Source organism: Ranitomeya imitator, chromosome 5 (genome assembly GCF_032444005.1).
Source record: "Ranitomeya imitator isolate aRanImi1 chromosome 5, aRanImi1.pri, whole genome shotgun sequence".
Taxonomy (NCBI): Eukaryota; Metazoa; Chordata; class Amphibia; order Anura; family Dendrobatidae; genus Ranitomeya; species Ranitomeya imitator.
In genome coordinates this window covers 46,950,557-46,969,005 of record NC_091286.1, presented here as the reverse complement: position 1 = coordinate 46,969,005, position 18,449 = coordinate 46,950,557, and the positions used below count along the sequence as shown (strand labels likewise).

The 18,449-nt window shown below is 47.1% G+C and overlaps 1 protein-coding gene across 1 annotated transcript in view; it reads right to left on the bottom strand.

Moving 5' to 3' along the window:
- SOCS5 (suppressor of cytokine signaling 5) overlaps positions 1-17,861 on the bottom strand; it is a 33,921-nt gene extending 16,060 nt beyond the window's left edge. Inside the window, exons 1-2 of the mRNA XM_069768636.1 lie at positions 17,584-17,861; positions 6,410-6,652 (exon numbers count right to left, since the gene is read on the bottom strand). The gene's annotated coding sequence lies outside the window, so the exon portion shown is untranslated. The remainder of the gene's footprint in view (positions 1-6,409; positions 6,653-17,583) is intronic.
- Positions 17,862-18,449: the final 588 nt, after the last annotated feature.

Below are 18,449 nucleotides of genomic sequence, written 5' to 3'. Positions count from 1 at the left end.
TATAATAGATGCCGTAGCTGGCTAGCTACACTCCCCACCTTATAAGTTTGGATTTGTCCTACGGGTTGCCAGTTCCGCAGCTGCATGTCTTTTCCGCACAGGTAGCAGTTTTCCTGTGGTTTGCATTATCTTGGCACTTTGTTCTAAATTATGGTCCGTATTTTATCTTGTATGTCATTTGCATTAATAAAGGTTTATTTGTTATATATAGTCTTTTTTCCTGTTGTCGTTTTTATGTGGTTTCCACATTACCCCCCCCTTTCAAATCTGTGCTTTGGTCTGATGAGTCCAAATTTGAGATATTTGGTTCCAACCACCGTGTCTTTGTGCGACGCAGAAAAGGTGAACGGATGGACTCTACATGACTGGTTCCCACAGTGAAGCATGGAGGAGGAGGTGTGATGGTGTGGGGGTGCTTTGCTGGTGACACTGTTGGGGATTTATTCAAAATTGAAGGCATACTGAACCAGCATGGCTACCACAACATCTTGCAGTGGCATGCTATTCCATCCGGTTTGCGTTTAGTTGGACCATCATTTATTTTTCAACAGGACAATGACCCCAAACACACCTCCAGGCTGTGTAAGGGCTACTTGACCAAGAAGGAGAGTGATGGGGTGCTATGCCAGATGACCTGGCCTCCACAGTCACCAGACCTGAACCCAATCGAGATGGTTTGGGGTGAGCTGGACCGCAGAATGAAGGCAAAAGGGCCAAAAAGTGTTAAGCATCTGTGGGAACTCCTTCAAGATTGTTGGAAGACCATTCCCGGTGACTACCTCTTGCAGCTCATCAAGAGAATGCCAAGAATGTGCAAAGCAGTCATCAAAGCAAAAGGTGGCTACTTTGAAGAACCTAGAATATAAGACATAACAAAAGTGTGAAACAATTGAAATTAAGTATATAATTCCACATGTGTTAATTCATAGTTTTGTATGAATATACAATTTTCATAGTCATGAAAATACAGAAAAATCTTTAAAATGAGAAGGTGTGTCCAAACTTTTGGTCTGTACTGTAGATATGCCCCCATCTCAACAAACAGGGTAGATTATCCTGACCGCAATTTCCAGGAGTTAAGAGGATCAGTACAATTAAAGAGGAACTCCAATGAAGGAATTAATAATTCTGTGTGCGTCAGATCAGCCAACGCCACCACCTAGAGACAGGCCAGCCACCTCCCGAGCTCGCCGTGGCGAGACAGGCCAGCCACCTCCCAAGCTCGCCGTGGCGAGACAGGCCAGCCACCTCCCAAGCTCGCCGCGGCGAGACAGGCCAGCCACCTCCCGAGCTGACCGCGGCGAGACAGGCCAACCACCTCCCGAGCTCGCCGCGGCGAGACAGGCCAGCCACCTCCCGAGCTCGCCGCGGCGAGACAGGCCAGCCACCTCCCGAGCTGGCCACGGCGAGACAGGCCAACCACCTCCCGAGCTGGCCACGGCGAGACAGGCCAGCCACCTCCCGAGCTGGCCACGGCGAGACAGGCCAGCCACCTCCCGAGCTGCCCGTAGCGAGACAGGCCAGTCACCTCCTGAGCCGGCCGTGGCGAGACAGGCCAGCCACACACACACACACCACCAGACGAGCTGACGTTTTTATGGATACCATTTTGGGGCAGATACAATGTTTTGATCGCATTTTATTGCACGCTTCCGTCTTTTAGCTCCTGTCAAAATCCGTTGATTTTTGAAAAAACAGTATCCAGCAAATTTTTCTGCTGGATCCCGTTTTTTCCCATAGACTTGTATTAGCGACGGATGGCCATCTGTTTCCTCCGTCGTGCACTGGATCCGTCGGGTGGAGACAACGCACACAGGAACGTTTTTTTCTGCATGTCGGAAAATCGCTCAGTCGCTGACTGTCATAAGCACGAATCTAGCGACGGGTTCCATCTTTTGAAACTGAGCATGCGCGGAGGAATTTCCAGTCAGGGAAATTCTCTCTTTTTACTATTGATGCTGCCTATGCAGCCTCAATAGTAACAAGATATAATGTTTAAAAAAAAAAAAAAAAAACGCAATATTCTTACCTTCCGGCGTCCCGCGCAGCGTTACCGATGCTCCCGGCAGCTGGCGTTCCCAGTAATGCATTGTGACATGACCAGATGACGTCGCGGTCTCGTTTTTTTACAATCTGCACAGGATCCGTCATTTCAACATTTTGACGGATCCTGTGCAGATTGTAAAAACGGAAAGTGTGAAAGAGGCCTTAGGAGACTTGGAGTTGAGATTGTCCTATCGCTTGTATTGCTTGTGCTGCTATGTGCAGGGCTTCAGCTATGTGTAGCAATAATCATTATCTATGAACGGCGTCCACAGGCTGGCGTTCATAGGAGATCTGCAATAACAAGCTCAGTGCCGGAGCCCGCATCAAATGCTGGGACACGACCTATACGCCATAGGTTGCAAAGGGGTTAATGGGTGCAAGAAATATGCAATATCAAAAACTCACCAGAGGCGCATCGAGGGAATGTAGCCTTAGAAGTGAGGCAGGTGAAAGGGACTCCATATTAGTTTTTACATACCAAAAAAACAAACAAAACATAACCCAAGTCCAGCACAATAGTCCTTTATAAAAAGAGTGATGAACTACACAATTATCAGCCTCATTAAAGGAGCTTGTCTGTTTTAAAGGAGTTGTTCATAACACCTTTCACATAGAAGACTATTGTTCTGAAAAGTCAGCAGGGTCAGCGCAGTTTTGGAGGTGGTTCAAAGCACGTGGTAGCAGCGTCTGCGCGCACACACTAAAATCGCTGCGGAGGCAAAGACCAAACGGCACAAAAGGGAGAACGGGCCAGAGCATTCAGCTGTTTGCACGGTCACATACTGAAGGCTCCTGTAAGGATTCACCAAAATGGAGTGGGACAGCCCTGGTCCACGTGCCTTATCAGGATGTATAGATTGCATGGCGGGGGTCTGCCGTTCAGGAATTCGCTCTATTAATAAGAGCCACTGGAAAAAGCATCTCCTGTAGAGTTGAGCGAATATGTTTGGAATCGGTAGCCGAATCTGAATTTGCCATAGTCTATCTGACTGACCGATCACAGCGTGATTGCGCAGAGGTGTTGAAATATCAGTGCCTCCCGCCCGATCACAGTAGGAGCTCGGCGCTGAAAGTGGCAGAGGTCCTGCTGTGTCAGCCAGGGCCAGCACCGCCCCAGCTGTTTAACCCGCTAAATGCTACGATCGAGAACAATCGCAACATTTAGGGAATGTGAACACGTTGTTTTGAGCTTTGCGGATTTTTCCACAGCGGATTTGAGAAATCCGCAAGTAAAAGGCACTGCATTTTCCGCGGATTCCACCTGCGGTTTTACACCTGCGGATTCCTATTATGGAGCAGGTGTAAACTGCTGCAGAATCAGCGCAAAGAATTGACATGCTGCGGAATGTAAAGTGCAGCGTTTCAGCGCGTTTTTTTTCCGCAGCAAGAGCACTGCGGATTGCATTTTCCGTAGGTTAACATTTTACTGTAAACGCATGGAAAGCTGCTGCGGACCCGCAGCAAAATCTGCAACGTGTGCACATAGCCTTAAAAGGCAGGGAGAGGGAGGGGGCATTCTTAAACTTCACATCATCGCAGGGGCCCGATCGTTGCCATGGTGACCAGAGGTCTTTATGACGACCCCCGTGTCATCAAGCTACAGAAAGCATGCTTCTGCATACCTATAATGCATTGCAATGCTGGTGTGTTAAAATGCATTAGACCTGCGATCAAAGTAAAAGAAAGTGAAAGTCCCATAGAGGGACTAAGAAAAAGAAGTTAACTCCCCCCCCCCCCCCCCCAAAAAAAAAAGTGAAAAAACAAAAAAAAAAAAAAACCCTTAAACATTATACCAATTAATACACTTGTGGAAAAACAACAAACATAAAAAAGGTATACATGTTTTATATCGCCGCGTCTGGAACGACACAATATTTAAAACTAGGACAACTGTCACACTAGTTAAACCCTTCAGTAAACAAAAAAAAAAAAAAAAAAAAAAAAGGCAAATGATGCTTTTTCATCATACAACTGGGAAAAAGTGCAAAAATGTGCAATCAAAGAGACAAATAAAAATGGAATCGCTGAAAAAGTGATCCTGTCCCGCAAAGAACAAACCGTCATAAAGCTCTATCAGTGGAAAAATTTAAGTTATAGCTCTCAGAATAAAGTGGCGCAAAAATAATATATATATAATTTTATTTACATAAATGTGGTGTCGCACTGACCCGAAAACTAAAGCGGTCTTCTCACTTTAACCAAAAAATAAATAGAAAATTCCTGGTTTTTTGCTCATTCTGCCTCCCAAAAAAATCAGAGCAGAAAGCAATCTAAAAAGGTCATGGGACCGAAAATGGTAGCAATAAAAACGTCAACTTGTCCCGCAAAAACCAAGCCCTCACATGACTCTGTTGGCTGAAATATGGATAAATTATAGGTCTCAAAAATATGACTATGCAAAAACTATTTTTTGCAATAAAAAGCGTCTTTTAGCGTGTGACAGCAGCCAAACATAAAAACCCGATATAAATCTGATATTGTTGTAATCGCACCGACCCGAAGAATAAACTCGACTAAACATTTATACCGCACGAACAATAGCGTAAAAAATAAATAAAACCAATTCTTTACCTGCTGTTGATTTGTTCATTCTGCTTTCCAAAATGGGGTCACTTGAGGGGGATTCTGCCCTTTTAGCATTTAGGGGCTCTGTATATGGAGTCTGCAAACCATTCTAGGAAAATCTGCGCTCCAAAAGGCAAACAGCGCTCCGCCCCTCCCGAGTTTCGCCGTGTGGCTAAGCAATATTTACAGTGACATATGGGGTACTGTCACGTCCAGCAGAATTTGTGGACCAAATTTTCGTGCAGTTTTTATCCATTTCCCAGTGCGAAAATGTAAAATCTGGGGCTAAAACAAAATTTTAGTGGTAAAAATGTTGTCTTCACTGCCCAATAGTACAACATTCTGTGATACACATGTGGTGTATGATCACTGCACCCCTAGATTAATTCATTGAGAGGTGTAGTTTGAAAAATGGGGTCACTTATGGGGGGGGGGGGGGGAGGATTCAGCTGTTCTAGCACCTCAGGAGATTTGCCAGTGTGACATGGAATCTGCAAACCATTCCAGAAAAAACTGAACCCCAATTTCTGCTTCCCTTCTGAACTTTGCAATATGCCTCAAAAGCAGTTTTTCACCACATATGGGGTATCTGCGTACTCCGGAGTAACAGCACAACAAATTGTATGGGGCTTTTTCTCCTGTTACTCTTTTCCTGTTACTCTTTTGAAAATTAAAAAAAAATTGGGGCACAAAACATTTTTGTAGGAACAATTACATTTTTGTATTGATTTTTTTTACTTTTCAAGACTCCTTGTTATAAATTTCTGTAAAGCACATGGGGACTCAACATGCTCACCACACATCTAGATACCTTCCTTGAGGGGGTCTAGTTTCCAAAATAGGGTCACTTGTGGGGGGTTTCTACTATTTAGGCACATCAGGGGCTCTCCAAATGCAACATGGTGTCCGCTCTCTATTCCAGCCATTTTTGCCTGGTGTCAAATGGTGTCCCTTTCCTTCCGAGCCCTACCATGTGCCCAAACAGTAGTTTTCCCCCACATACGGAATCCAGGCAGACTCAGGAGAAAATTTCAGAACAAATGTGGTGTCGATTTTCTCCTGTTACCCTTGTAAAAATAAAAAAATTGGGGCTAAAGTAAAATTGTTCTGTAAAAATGTTCATTTTTTCCCCTTCCACACTGCATTAACTCCTGTGAAGCAACTAAAAGGGTTAATAAACTTCTTGACTGTGGTTTTGAGCACCTTGAGGGGTGCAGTTTTTAGAATGGTGTCACTTTGGGGTATTTTCTGTCATACAGACCCCTTAAAATTAGAGATTGACGATCAAATTTTAACCCTTCCTAACAAAAAAATTATGTTTACAAAAAAAAAAAACGCTGATGTAAAGTAGGCATGTGGGAAATGTTACTTATTGACTATTAACTACCCTGTTAACTCTAGTTTAAAGGCATATAAATTAAAAGTTTGAAAAATACAACATTTTGGTCAAATTTCCAGTATTCTCACAAATAAAATGCAAGTCATTGCGAACAAATTTTAGCATTGTCATGAAGTACAATATATCAACAACAAAAAAAAAAAGAATCTCAGAATCAGTGGGATCAATTAAAGGGATCCATTAAAGGGTTCAAGAGTTTTCACATAAATTGAACTGGTCAAATAAAAAATAAAATAATGAGGTCCGATCATTAACCTACAAAGTCCTTACTTTGTCCTTAAGGAGCTAAGTACTCAAAATTATATTTAGGTGCCACTGCTTTACCATCCGCAGCGTGTATGTTAGTGTACGGGCATCTGATCGCTCAGATTCATACAAAGCGTATACGCACAGACTTACCGATAATTATTTCTGCATCACGATCCTCATTGTGGAACCTGAATGAGTGCAGCTGAATGAAATGCAAGTTAACACATTTTTTCCTGCCGCTCGTCCCCGAGAGCTGAAGTGTTGCGGTGCTTGAGTGCGATGCGGCTTTATGGCTCCAAGGCAGCGAGATGACAAGTGCAAGAAGAGAAGAGGCGAGGTCTTTCCTTTCCTAGTGCAAAATATGCCCTCCACTTAAGGGTGTTCCAAGGAGCCCTGCAAATGCAAGCAGACGAGAGCATTCACAATGGGAACACGGCCACGCTTCCATCAGCAGAAAACACAGGAAAAAGCAGTGGGAAATAATCCGCCTGCTACAAACTCATAGAAATGACATCAACTTCAGGCAGCGGCAAAATTATCTAATGCTCCAGCATCTGCCAACTGATCCGAGGCCTGCAGGGAATCGGCAGCCCACTCTTATTGTAATCTGATTAATTGTTAATGCAGGTTGCACCAGATGGGGAATTAAACATATTGCCTGATCACGAAAGTGAAAGTACTTGAGTCGCTCCAACTGCGGAGGAATATCACTGCTGCCTGCCATCAACGAAAAGGCAAGAAGACAAGAAAAGACCAGTGTCAGGTACTGGGACTAGAGCGGGGTCAGGCAGCACCCTGTGCATTACTGCGGTGTGTGCAGATCACAGAGCCCAAACAGAGGCACTGTAGGCGCAAGAGTGCCCCCCCACCCCTGTGTAGGCCCAAGAGCGTCCCCCCCCCACCCACGGGGAAGGCGCAAGAGCGTCCCCCCCACCCCGGGGAAGGCGCAAGAGGGTCCCCCCCACCCCGGGGAAGGCGCAAGAGGGTCCCCCCCCACCCCGGGGAAGGCGCAAGAGGGTCCCCCCCACCCCAGGGAAGGCGCAAGAGCGTCCCCCCCACCCCGGGGAAGGCGCAAGAGGGTCCCCCCCACCCCAGGGAAGGCGCAAGAGGGTCCCCCCCACCCCTGTGTAGGCGCAAGAGCATCCCCCCCACCCCTGTGTAGGCGCAAGAGCGTCCCCCCCACCCCTGTGTAGGCGCAAGAGCATCCCCCCCACCCCTGTGTAGGCGCAAGAGCGTCCCCCCACCCCTGTGTAGGCGCAAAAGCGTCCCCCCCACCCCTGTGAAGGTGCAAGAGCGTCCCCCCCACCCCTGTGTAGGTGCAAGAGCGTCCCCCCCACCCCTGTGTAGGTGCAAGAGCATCCCTCCCCACCCCTGAGTAGGTGCAAGAGTGTCCCCCCCACCCCTGTGTAGGTGCATGAGCGTCGTTGTCCCCCTCCCCCATACATGCGCACCCTCCCGCATAGGTGCAAGAGCTCTGTTGTCCCAACCCCCACCCCCCATCAGGAAGATGCAAGAGCTTCATGGTTGCCCCCATGTAGGTGGAAGAGCGTACCACCCCCGTGTAGGTGCAAGAGCATCGGCGTCCCACCCTCACCTCTGCATACGTGCAAGAGCGTCACCCCCCCACCCCTGCGTAGGTGCAAGAGTGATGTTGTCGCCCCCCCCACCACACCACCACGTAGGTGCAAAGTCCACCTCTCGTGTCTCCCCTTTTCCTCATAGATTGTAGCTGCGAGCAGGGCCCTCACTCCTCCTGGTATCTGTTTTGAACTGTATTTCTGTTATGCTGTAATGTCTATTGTCTGTACAAGTCCCCTCTATAATTTGTAAAGCGCTGCGGAATATGTTGGCGCTATATAAATAAAAATTATTATTATTATTATTATAAAAGCATATTGCTCATTTTATCCTTTACAAGCTTTTTGTTTCCATCTGCAGACTGAGTTAACTGAGAATCATTCCGTGAGCTTAGGGTTCAGGAAAAGACAAGATATAAGCTACAAAACTCCCCTTTGGAATGAACACACTGACAGATTCTCAGTTAACTCATTCTGCAGCTAGCCATGTGCAGGGAAACAAGGCCTGTAAAGGCCAGACTGACAAAAAGGCAGGCATAAAACATGGCAATGCAGAAATAATGTAAGGGAGGGAGCATGTCCTGTAACCAAAAATAAAACAATATAGGACGTATAGAGAAAAAAATAAAGCACGGTATATTTTACATTTGCAATAACATCATTGTGCCAATCGAATGAGACAATGGCCGAGCTGCTGGATTTTTAGCAGTTCCCAATACTCTCCCAATGAAGCGGACCTTGTCATTAGCAGGCAGCCATGGACAGGTTCCTCCAGGGGAAGGAGACACTGTATCCCAGCAGGTGTCTTCACCGAAAATGACTCACCTCTGTGGTTAATTGGAAAAGTCATTCATCAGCCGCCATCGTCTGCTGACACCCGCGCGGCCTCTGGGCTTATTGTAAAATTTGGAACAATTGGGACATTAGACGTCACCATCGGACTAACAAAGCGAATCACCTGAGCTACAGATGCAGGAAATATCATATTGCTGACAGAGCAAAACCTGAATAAACTGCGAGGCTCGACCTATTCAAAGCCTGGGACAGAACTGCCGGGGGCAGGAACAAAGGAGCTGCTGAAAATATGCCATAAACTGGGGGAAGGGAATGAATGTAACGCAGGCACAAAGCGGCTCTTGGTGGAGCTTTCCCATCCATTGGCTCAGCCATCAGACGTCTCCTAAGTTTGCTCGCCTCTGCAGCTGCATCCCCCTCCTCCATAACCGTCACCATTACTATACTGCATACTGTTTAGTTACATAAGATTTTAGACTACACGTTCCCCTACAAAAAGACACCACAAAAGTACCAAAAATATATACAAAAACTTTACACTACTTTTTTTTTTTTTTTTTGGGGGGGGGGGGGGGGGGGGGGGAGGGTTTGTCCCTGCGGTTGGAAGATATCTGTTCATCTTGCAGCCGGTGTCCGGTATGAAGCTCCAGTCGCCCCTTCCTTCCATCCAATAAGTGTCTGTGCGTCAGGTGGTAGTAACATTAAAGAAAAAGGCAAAAGAAAAAGCACTCACCTTTCCCCCTCATTGATCCAGTGGTTCTCCTCGAGGTGTAAGTGACCGCTGCAGCCAATCAGCGGCCTCATGGCTAAGCAGTGACGCCAATAGAACAGCGACAGCCGAGGCCACTGATTGGCTGTGGAGACAAGGATCGGAGGAACACTGGCCCACCAGGGTACAGGAGAACTAATCTATTTTTGAAGTTTAACACTTTTTTTTTTTTTTTACTGTTGAAAAAAAAAAAAAAAAAAAAAGAGGCGACTGATGTGGGGTGCAACTAATCACTCTCCAGGTAATCTCTTCATTTACCAGCCAGACCTTGTAGTTATGGCAAGATGCCGCCATGTACAGATGTATCATATTAGTGGGTCTGCAGTTTCATTTGTCAATATGGTCCCCCAACATTGATTAAAAAGGGGCAAAACTGACTGATACTGAAAACCTCATGCTCAAATCTGATGTGCACAAGTAACAGGGGGCAGTCATTAACCAGCGGCACGCCGGATGGACAACTACAACTCTTAGTTTGTATTGATAAGCCTATGTTTGATAGGAAATGCTGAGAGTTGTGGTTTCATAAGAACTAGGATGCCAAAAGCTGCTGATCTCTGGGGGAGGTAAAAGTGTTTAAAGGGGATGTCCAGTGAAAACAAGTTATCGCCTGTCTGCAGGATAATGCGTGGATTGGCGAATGCCCCACTGCTGGGCAAAAGGACGTGGCAGGTTGAACGCCCGACCGTTGCGCCATTCGTTCCGTATGTGGCTGCCACAAAAACAACTGCAGCGCTCGGCATCCGCATGGGAAATGAATGGAGCGGGGGTCGTGCCGGCACTGCGGCGTCATATTGTAATGGGAATAAGTTTCCCTTTCTGGCGATCGGTGCCGGTCTGAGCGTTCAGACCTCCGCCTATCAACAACTCATCACTTACCCTATGGATAGGAGATAAAGGGGTTGTCCGGTCAAAACAAGTTAAATAGTAGAAATAATTTTAAAAAAACAAAAACAAATAGCTGCTGTCTTCCAGCAATTGCATCACACCGGTCTGGAAGTTGTGGCTTTATTGCCGAGCTCCATTCATTTCAAAAGGGGCTGAGCAGCACCTCTACACATCCCATGGATCGTGGGGCGCGGTTTTAGGAAAAGAGCAGCCATGTTTTTCTACACCAGGACAAGCCCTTCATAGCAGGATATCGCCGTCCACCGCTGTTGCTTATCTCGTCCAGTAGAACATTGATCGACCACTTGGCTCAGGTCACTGTTCTCCCAAAGTGTTTCCTAAACAGATTTTTATGAGAACTTACAAATGATCGTCTAGATCTATTATCTGTACAAATAGAAATAACCTCGGTGAGTTTAGAACTTTAAAGCTACAGAGTGTCCACTGCCTTCAAGAACTACAGGGAACAGCCACAAAGTTTTTAGCTAGTCCCTCTGATGAACAGCTGATCAGTGGGGGTCATGTCCTAGACTCACACCCTCCCCCAATGATTGTTCATGCCATCAAGCAAAAAGGCTTAGCTATAGCATAAAGATGCGCAGGAGGACCACCCCAGTGCAAAGCGCCACCCCTACTCACCCCATTACACAGCTCCACCCCTGCGCACAGCGCTGTGCCTACCCACCCCTGCGCCGCACCTACCCACCCCTGCACACAGCGCCGACCCTACCCACCCCTGCACACAGCGCCGACCCTACCCACCCCTGCACACAGCGCCGACCCTACCCACCCCTGCACACAGCGCCGACCCTACCCACCCCTGCACACAGCGCCGACCCTACCCACCCCTGCACACAGCGCCGACCCTACCCACCCCTGCACACAGCGCCGACCCTACCCACAGCGCCGCCCCTACCCACCCCTGCGCACAGCGCCAGCCAGTCTGTGCACTGCGGTCAGATCTCGCTCCCATGTATTTGGGCATCTGACTGCGCCTTTGTTATAGGGGCAGTTGTACAATTTGTCATCAATAATAGAGACCCTTTTATCACTGCTGTCTCAGGGGTCATGTCTATGGGACTGGATACAATCAGGGGAGTATGAATTAGCCACATGCAGGCCAATGTGGGTGAATATTATGGCGCTACACTATTCAGAGAATGGAGGGGGGGGGGGAGGGAAGGAGTATTACTGGTGTTTCACAATGCAGAACCGTGGGGCAATGCCAGTGTGCCTGCTCCGAAATCCAGTTTTAGACCTGATGTAAAGCCTGAACTGCAAGAAACGGGCAGATTTCAGTATGATACCAGAATCATTCTGTGACACCAAACAAACCTGGGTACAACACAAAGAAGACAGCATCACTGATCACCTGCGTGCCAGCACTGCATGCCAATCATTTATAAGGAACAGTATGGATGGCACCTCGCTTTGCCAGGGCTCAACTAGAAAACAATTAGCAAAAAAAAACAAAACATCACATTACCCACAAATTTAGTAAACAGAGAAAGGAGTGGTGTCAAAACCGATCTGATGGAAAATCACAGAGCAAGGAACAGAAAGGATAGGGAAAGCAAAGAAAGACGAGAGCGTGAAAGGAGGGTGCAGGGAGAGCACAGCCCCCCATCTACATCCAGTGCTGGGTGCAAGAAGACTGGGGCAGAGGAGGCATTCTGTGGGAGAGGCGACAAAGTGGGGTTCAGGCAGGAGAAAGCCGGCAAGTAAGGAGTCAGCCCTGAACACTGCAGAGGAACCACCATGGAAAATGGCTGTAGAGTGACGGGCAGGGAGATCACCACATCAGGGGGCACCGCTTGTTCCAAGGGACCTTCGGAGGGCACCTAGAGATATAAACTTGTGCCAAGGGAGAATCGAGGGGGGTCATCTAGAGATATAAGCATGTGCCAAGGGAGAATCAGGGGGCACCTAGAGATATAAGCTTGTGCCAAGGGAGAATCGGGGGGCACCTAGAGATATAAGCATGTGCCAAGGGAGAATCGGGGGGGGGGGGGGGGCCGCTAGAGATATAAGCATGTGCCAAGGGAGAATCAGGGGGGGGGGGGGGGGCCGCTAGAGATATAAGCATGTGCCAAGGGAGAATCAGGGGGGGGGGGGGGCCGCTAGAGATATAAGCATGTGACAAGGGAAAATCAGGGGCACAATTAACCCTCCGTCACATACAACTGATCTGACAGGCGCTTCTCTTTTACTTTCATTTCTCCTTCCTCACCAGATTGTGAGGAAACCCCCTCCCTCCAGGTAGCCTCCTGTCTCTTGAAGGTCTGTGAAACCTGATATCACAGTTGGATTTCAGAGCTTCAGGAGAGAGGATATAGCTGCACAGATCTCTCAGGCTCATTGTATGTGAATACGTCACATTCAGTAAGGTTGGTATTTTATGTTTTTATTCATCACAATAGTTTATTTAGCTTGTTTTATGATTGTATAGCACAAAATGTGAGGATATTTCATAGAAATAAGGGAGATTTTATAAAAGAAAGTGTGCTGCTCAGGCATATACAGTAGTTCCCTAACATTATTCCTTCTCTTGCTTCAGATTATCTGCTGAAATGGAGAGGAAAATGTACAATTTATCCAAACAACTTGATGTTGAGGAAGTAACAAACATGCTGTTAGATGATAGAGACCTCACACTGAATGAGGATTTAGGAGAGGAAAGTGAGATTGATTCTCATGATGAGGTGGAAGAATGTGTCCTGGATTCTGAAACAGAGTAAGATGGTGACAGTGGTGAGGATGAAGAAGTTGGATGATATTATATTGGAAAAGATAAAAATACTAAATGGAACAAGAAGCCATTCCAGAAAAAACGTAGGGAACCTTTAAACATTATTACTCACCTTCCTGCAGTAATAGGAACTGCACGTAATGCAAAAACTGCAGTTGAATGCTGGAACAGTATATTTACAGATGACATTCTGGACTCTATTGTCACATATACCAACCAATATATAGACATTATAAAGGACAAGTACATCTGCAACAGAACCATCAAGCCCACAGATGAAATAGAACTGCGTGCTTTTTCTGGATTACTGTACCTTGCAGGAGCTTATAGGGCAAATAGACAAAGTTTGGAGGAACTTTGGGGTAAAGATGGGGATGGAGTTGAAAAATTTAGCCTTGTTATGTCCATAAACAGATTCAAGATTCTAATTCGTTGCCTTCGGTTTGACGACAGAACTACCCGAACCGAACGCAAAACACATGACCGACTTGCTCCAATTCGTGATATATTTCAAAGATTTGTTGTAAACTGTAAACAAAGTTATTACCCTGGAGAGAATCTCACTATTGACGAAATGCTCCCTGGTTTTCGTGGTAGATGTGCCTTTCGTCAATATATTCCATCAAAGCCAAACAAATATGGAATAAAAATGTATGCCCTTGTTGATGCCAGTAAGACCTACACTTACAACCTGGAAGTTTATGCAGGAAAACAACCAGAAGGTCCTTACTGTGTGAGCAACAAACCCATTGATGTTGTAAAAAGACTGGCTGAACCCTTATTTGGATCGGGTCGCAATATTACAGCTGACAATTGGTTTACAAGTTGTGATCTGATTGATTATCTGAAAATTCAGAAGCTGTCATATGTGGGAACTGTAAGAAAAAACAAAAGGGAATTGCCGCCACAGTTTGTAAGTGTGAAAGAGAGACAACAGTACAGCAGTATGTTTGCATTCCATAATGGAAAGGCTTTAGTTTCCTATGTACCACATGCCAAAAAAATCGTACTTCTTCTATCAACACTTCATGATGATGCTGCCATCGATCCTGGGACTGGGGCAGAAAAAAAACCGGAGATAATTACATTTTACAATGCCACCAAAGGGGGTGTGGATACAGCAGATCAGATGTGCTCCACTTTCAACGTCAGCAGAAACATCAAACGCTGGCCAATGGTCATATTTTTTGCTATGTTGAATTTGGGTGGTATAAATTCACAAGTAATTTATCTTGAAAACAAGCTTGAACCACTCCGTAGACGATTGTATCTGAAAAAATTGGCCCATGAACTAGTACTTGGAGAGCTACGCAGGAGAAGCGTGAAAACAATCGGTATCCCCTCTCGCCTTCAAGTTCAGCTCAAAAGGTTCCGCCCAGAAGATGATGGTGAAAAGTCACCATCTGCACCACCTGCCAAACGGAAAGCGGAACCAGAAGGCTTTCAAATTAAGAATGTCTCAAATGTCATAAAGCAATTTGCCTGACACATGCAAAAATGGTGTGTAATTCTTGCTATTTGCTATGCAAGTGTGACTTTTCTGGGGAAACCTCAGCATCTACTGCTGATTGAATATGTTTTTAATAGTACTTAAGGTACCTTAAAATTAAGTTTGTGTTCAAAAATTTTCTTTGTACATTTTTTTGAGAGAGTCGAACTGGGGACTATTTGGCGGGAGTTTTGAAAAGTTTGTATTTCATAGTTATTAGTTTTATGTTAAGTAAATGTTTTTTTTTGCAACTGATTATGTGTAGTCTCTTTTATTACATCCCTATGAAGGTCACTGATCACTTTTAGAGCACTGAAATTGCAAACATTAGATATTATAGGTATTTTTCCAGCAGGCGCCTGACAGGCACATTGTATGTGAACTCGTTAGTCCGAATATTGTATGTGACGGAGGGTTAAAAAGGTGAGGGACTGCAATTCCAATATTGCAAGGGATAAGTGAATAGGAAGATCCGCACAATAATAAGGTAACTAATGTAAATGCTTCTCAGAGAAAAAAAAAATAAAAAAATCATTCAATACCCCCCAGACCTCCCCCATTAGAAAAGTTTCTACTCACTATACACAGGAGATAAAGGGGGATCTGAGGGTAAATATTTCTGGTTCTACTAATTAGATTTTCACTGTCCCCCGACTTGTACAATCTGAGGTTATCGGACGGAATTCTGAGCTGAATTCTAGAAATCTGACTTACTGTGGGGTCCAGGCAAGAAAACAGCCTGTGCTGCAGGAGAATGGGGGGCACAAATTATTCCACTGATCCACATATCGAAGGGGTCCGTCCACCTTTGGACTTAATTGCTTGTATCTTTGGTTAAAAATCATCACAGCAGTTTGATTTAATTACACATTTTGCACGATTTGGCTTTTCCAGGCTCTTTTGTTTTCCTGCACATTCAACCTTGATGTGATCTGTGGTCAGAAATCAGAGGAAAGGAGCTCAGAGGAAAAAAAAAAAAGTTACAGACACTCCTGAGAGACAGAAGGAGCTCACTGACTGTTCCCACCTCACTGACTGTTCCCACCTCACTGACTGTTCCCACCTCACGGAGAAAGCAGTAATGGACAGTACAATGTAGAGGCTGTAGAAGGCAGACTACGTAATCAAACCCTAAGGCAAAATATGATTTTAGCCATAAATACAATCATTTAAAGGGAACCTGTCACCCCCAAAATCGAATATGAGCTAAGCCCACCAGCATCAGGGGCTTATCTACAGCATTCTGGAATGCTGTAGATAAGCCCCCGAAGTATCCTGAAAGATGAGAAAAAGAGGTTAGATTATACTCACCTGGGCGGGCGGTCTGATGGGCATCGCGGTCCGGTCTGGGGCCTCCCATCTTCATGTGATGACGTCCTCTTCTTGTCTTCACGCTGCAGCTCCGGCGTACTGATCTGTCCTGTTGAGGGCAGAGCAAACTACTGCAGTGTGCAGGCGCTGGGCCTCTGACCTTTCCCGATGCCTGCGCACTGCAGTACTTTGCTCTGCCCTCAACAGGACAGATCAGTACGCCTGCGCCGGAGCCACAGTGGGAATACAAGAAGAGGAAGTCATCGAAAGAAGATGGGAGGCGCCATACCGCAATGCCCATCGGATTGGACCGCAGCAGGACCGCCCCTGGGTGAGTATAATCTAACCTCTTTCTCATCTTTCAGGATACATCGGGGCTTATCAACGGCATTACAGAATGCTGTAGATGAGCCCCTGATGCCGGTGGGCTTAGCTCATTGGCGATATTGGGGGTGACAGGTTCCCTTTAAAATTGTCCCCAAAAGGTGGACAGCCCCTTTAAAAGTTGAAGGGCGAAGACAGACACAGATATGACAAGTGACCAGGCGGTGATCCCCTCCATAACAAGTGACCAGGCGGTGATCCCCCCCCATAACAAGTGACCAGGCGGTGATCCCCTCCATAACAAGTGACCAGGCGGTGATCCCCTCCATAACAAGTGACCAGGCGGTGATCCCCTCCATAACAAGTGACCAGGCGGTGATCCCCTCCATAACAAGTGACCAGGCGGTGATCCCCCCCCATAACAAGTGACCAGGCGGTGATCCCCCCCCATAACAAGTGACCAGGCGGTGATCCCCCCACAACAAGTGACCAGGCGGTGATCCCCCCACAACAAGTGACCAGGCGGTGATCCCCCCACAACAAGTAACCAGGCGGTGATCCCCTCCATAACAAGTGACCAGGCGGTGATCCCCTCCATAACAAGTGACCAGGCGGTGATCCCCTCCATAACAAGTAACCAGGCGGTGATCCCCCCACAACAAGTAACCAGGCGGTGATCCCCTCCATAACAAGTGACCAGGCGGTGATCCCCCCACAACAAGTGACCAGGCGGTGATCCCCTCCATAACAAGTGACCAGGCGGTGATCCCCCCCATAACAAGTGACCAGGCGGTGATCCCCTCCATAACAAGTAACCAGGCGGTGATCCCCTCCATAACAAGTGACCAGGCGGTGATCCCCTCCATAACAAGTGACCAGGCGGTGATCCCCCCCATAACAAGTGACCAGGCGGTGATCCCCTCCATAACCATCCATGAAAGATACTTCATTCTCATCATCCTCAGAAAAAAGATACATGCGATTCCACCCCCCCCCCCCCCTTTTAGCAGGGCCAGGACCCTCACACACAGGGGGCACCCATCTAGACCTACTTCCATCATCCTCCCCGCATACAATCTGATCCGTCCAATCATTATCTCGCAGATATGAAGTCTGGGGACGGACAGACGCTCTCCCGTGACCCTTCATCCCCCAATCCATACATCTGCCGATATCACCTAGAGTCGCAGATCTGCTGTGATTGTACGATCAGATTGTACAGGATCGTCTCCTCAGCTGGTTTCTGTAATCGTTCTGTCCCGATACAATCGCACTGATAGAATCCCGTGCCGACTCCGGATCGTCCGATCTGGTCGCTCTATCACAAGGGCTGGTTCCGTCTCTGGCCACAATGAAGTCGGCGCAGGTTTGAGTCGCCGGCGATGTCGCACAATACGGATCGTCACGATCTAGATCACTTACCGTTGATGCTCTAGATGTTCGAGCGGAGAGGAGACCCCCGGTAACAGTGCGCGGCCCAGACCCCGGCCTCCAATTCCAATCTTTTCCCCGCCCTCGCCAGTCAATTCCGGATTCCTTTCCACCACCACCCCGGGGATTCCTCCTAGGCCTATCCGTTCCCAGAAGCCTGCTTCCAGTCACCGAGGCGTAGGCTGCCGAGTGTCAGTCAGCGGCGGAGGCTCCTGTGGAGGCAGCAGCGCATCGTCCCCCCTCCAGCTCTGACCGCGACGGAAAATAACGAAGGGGACTAGACACAGACGACTGACAGCAACTCGCAGCCAATCACAAGACAGAGTGGATTCTGTAGCCAATCAAAAGAAGATATGGCCAAGACAGCGTGGCTCGGGTCGGTGCGGCTAGCCAATCAGAGCGCTGTTGGCTGCCAACCATGCGTATAGTGGGCGGGACGAGCAGTAAGTTAGGTAGAGACGGGGCGCTGTATAACCCGGTAGCTTTAGGGGAGGCAGTCAGTGGGGTGAGACCCCGGGCCGGAGGCTGTGCTCCCTGCTGACGGTCCCCGCAGTGTGGGCGCTAATATCAGTCCGTGTCCATATGGCGCCCATAGCTGCTGCACGTTGTGTTTATTAGGGAGCAGTCACACTCAGCTATATTGATGCGGTAATGTCCACTCTGCAGAAAGAAGTCTGCCCCGAATTAGTCTCCATTACATAACTGTGGTAAATTTTTACCAGAATATGAGGCAAATTCTGAAAAATCTTTTTTCTGTGCCCTCTCTTCATCCATGTGACCTTCTCCATCAAGTAATGAATTGCAGTTGGAGTTTATTGGGGATTTTTATATCCAGATTGGATTTAAAGGGGTTCTCC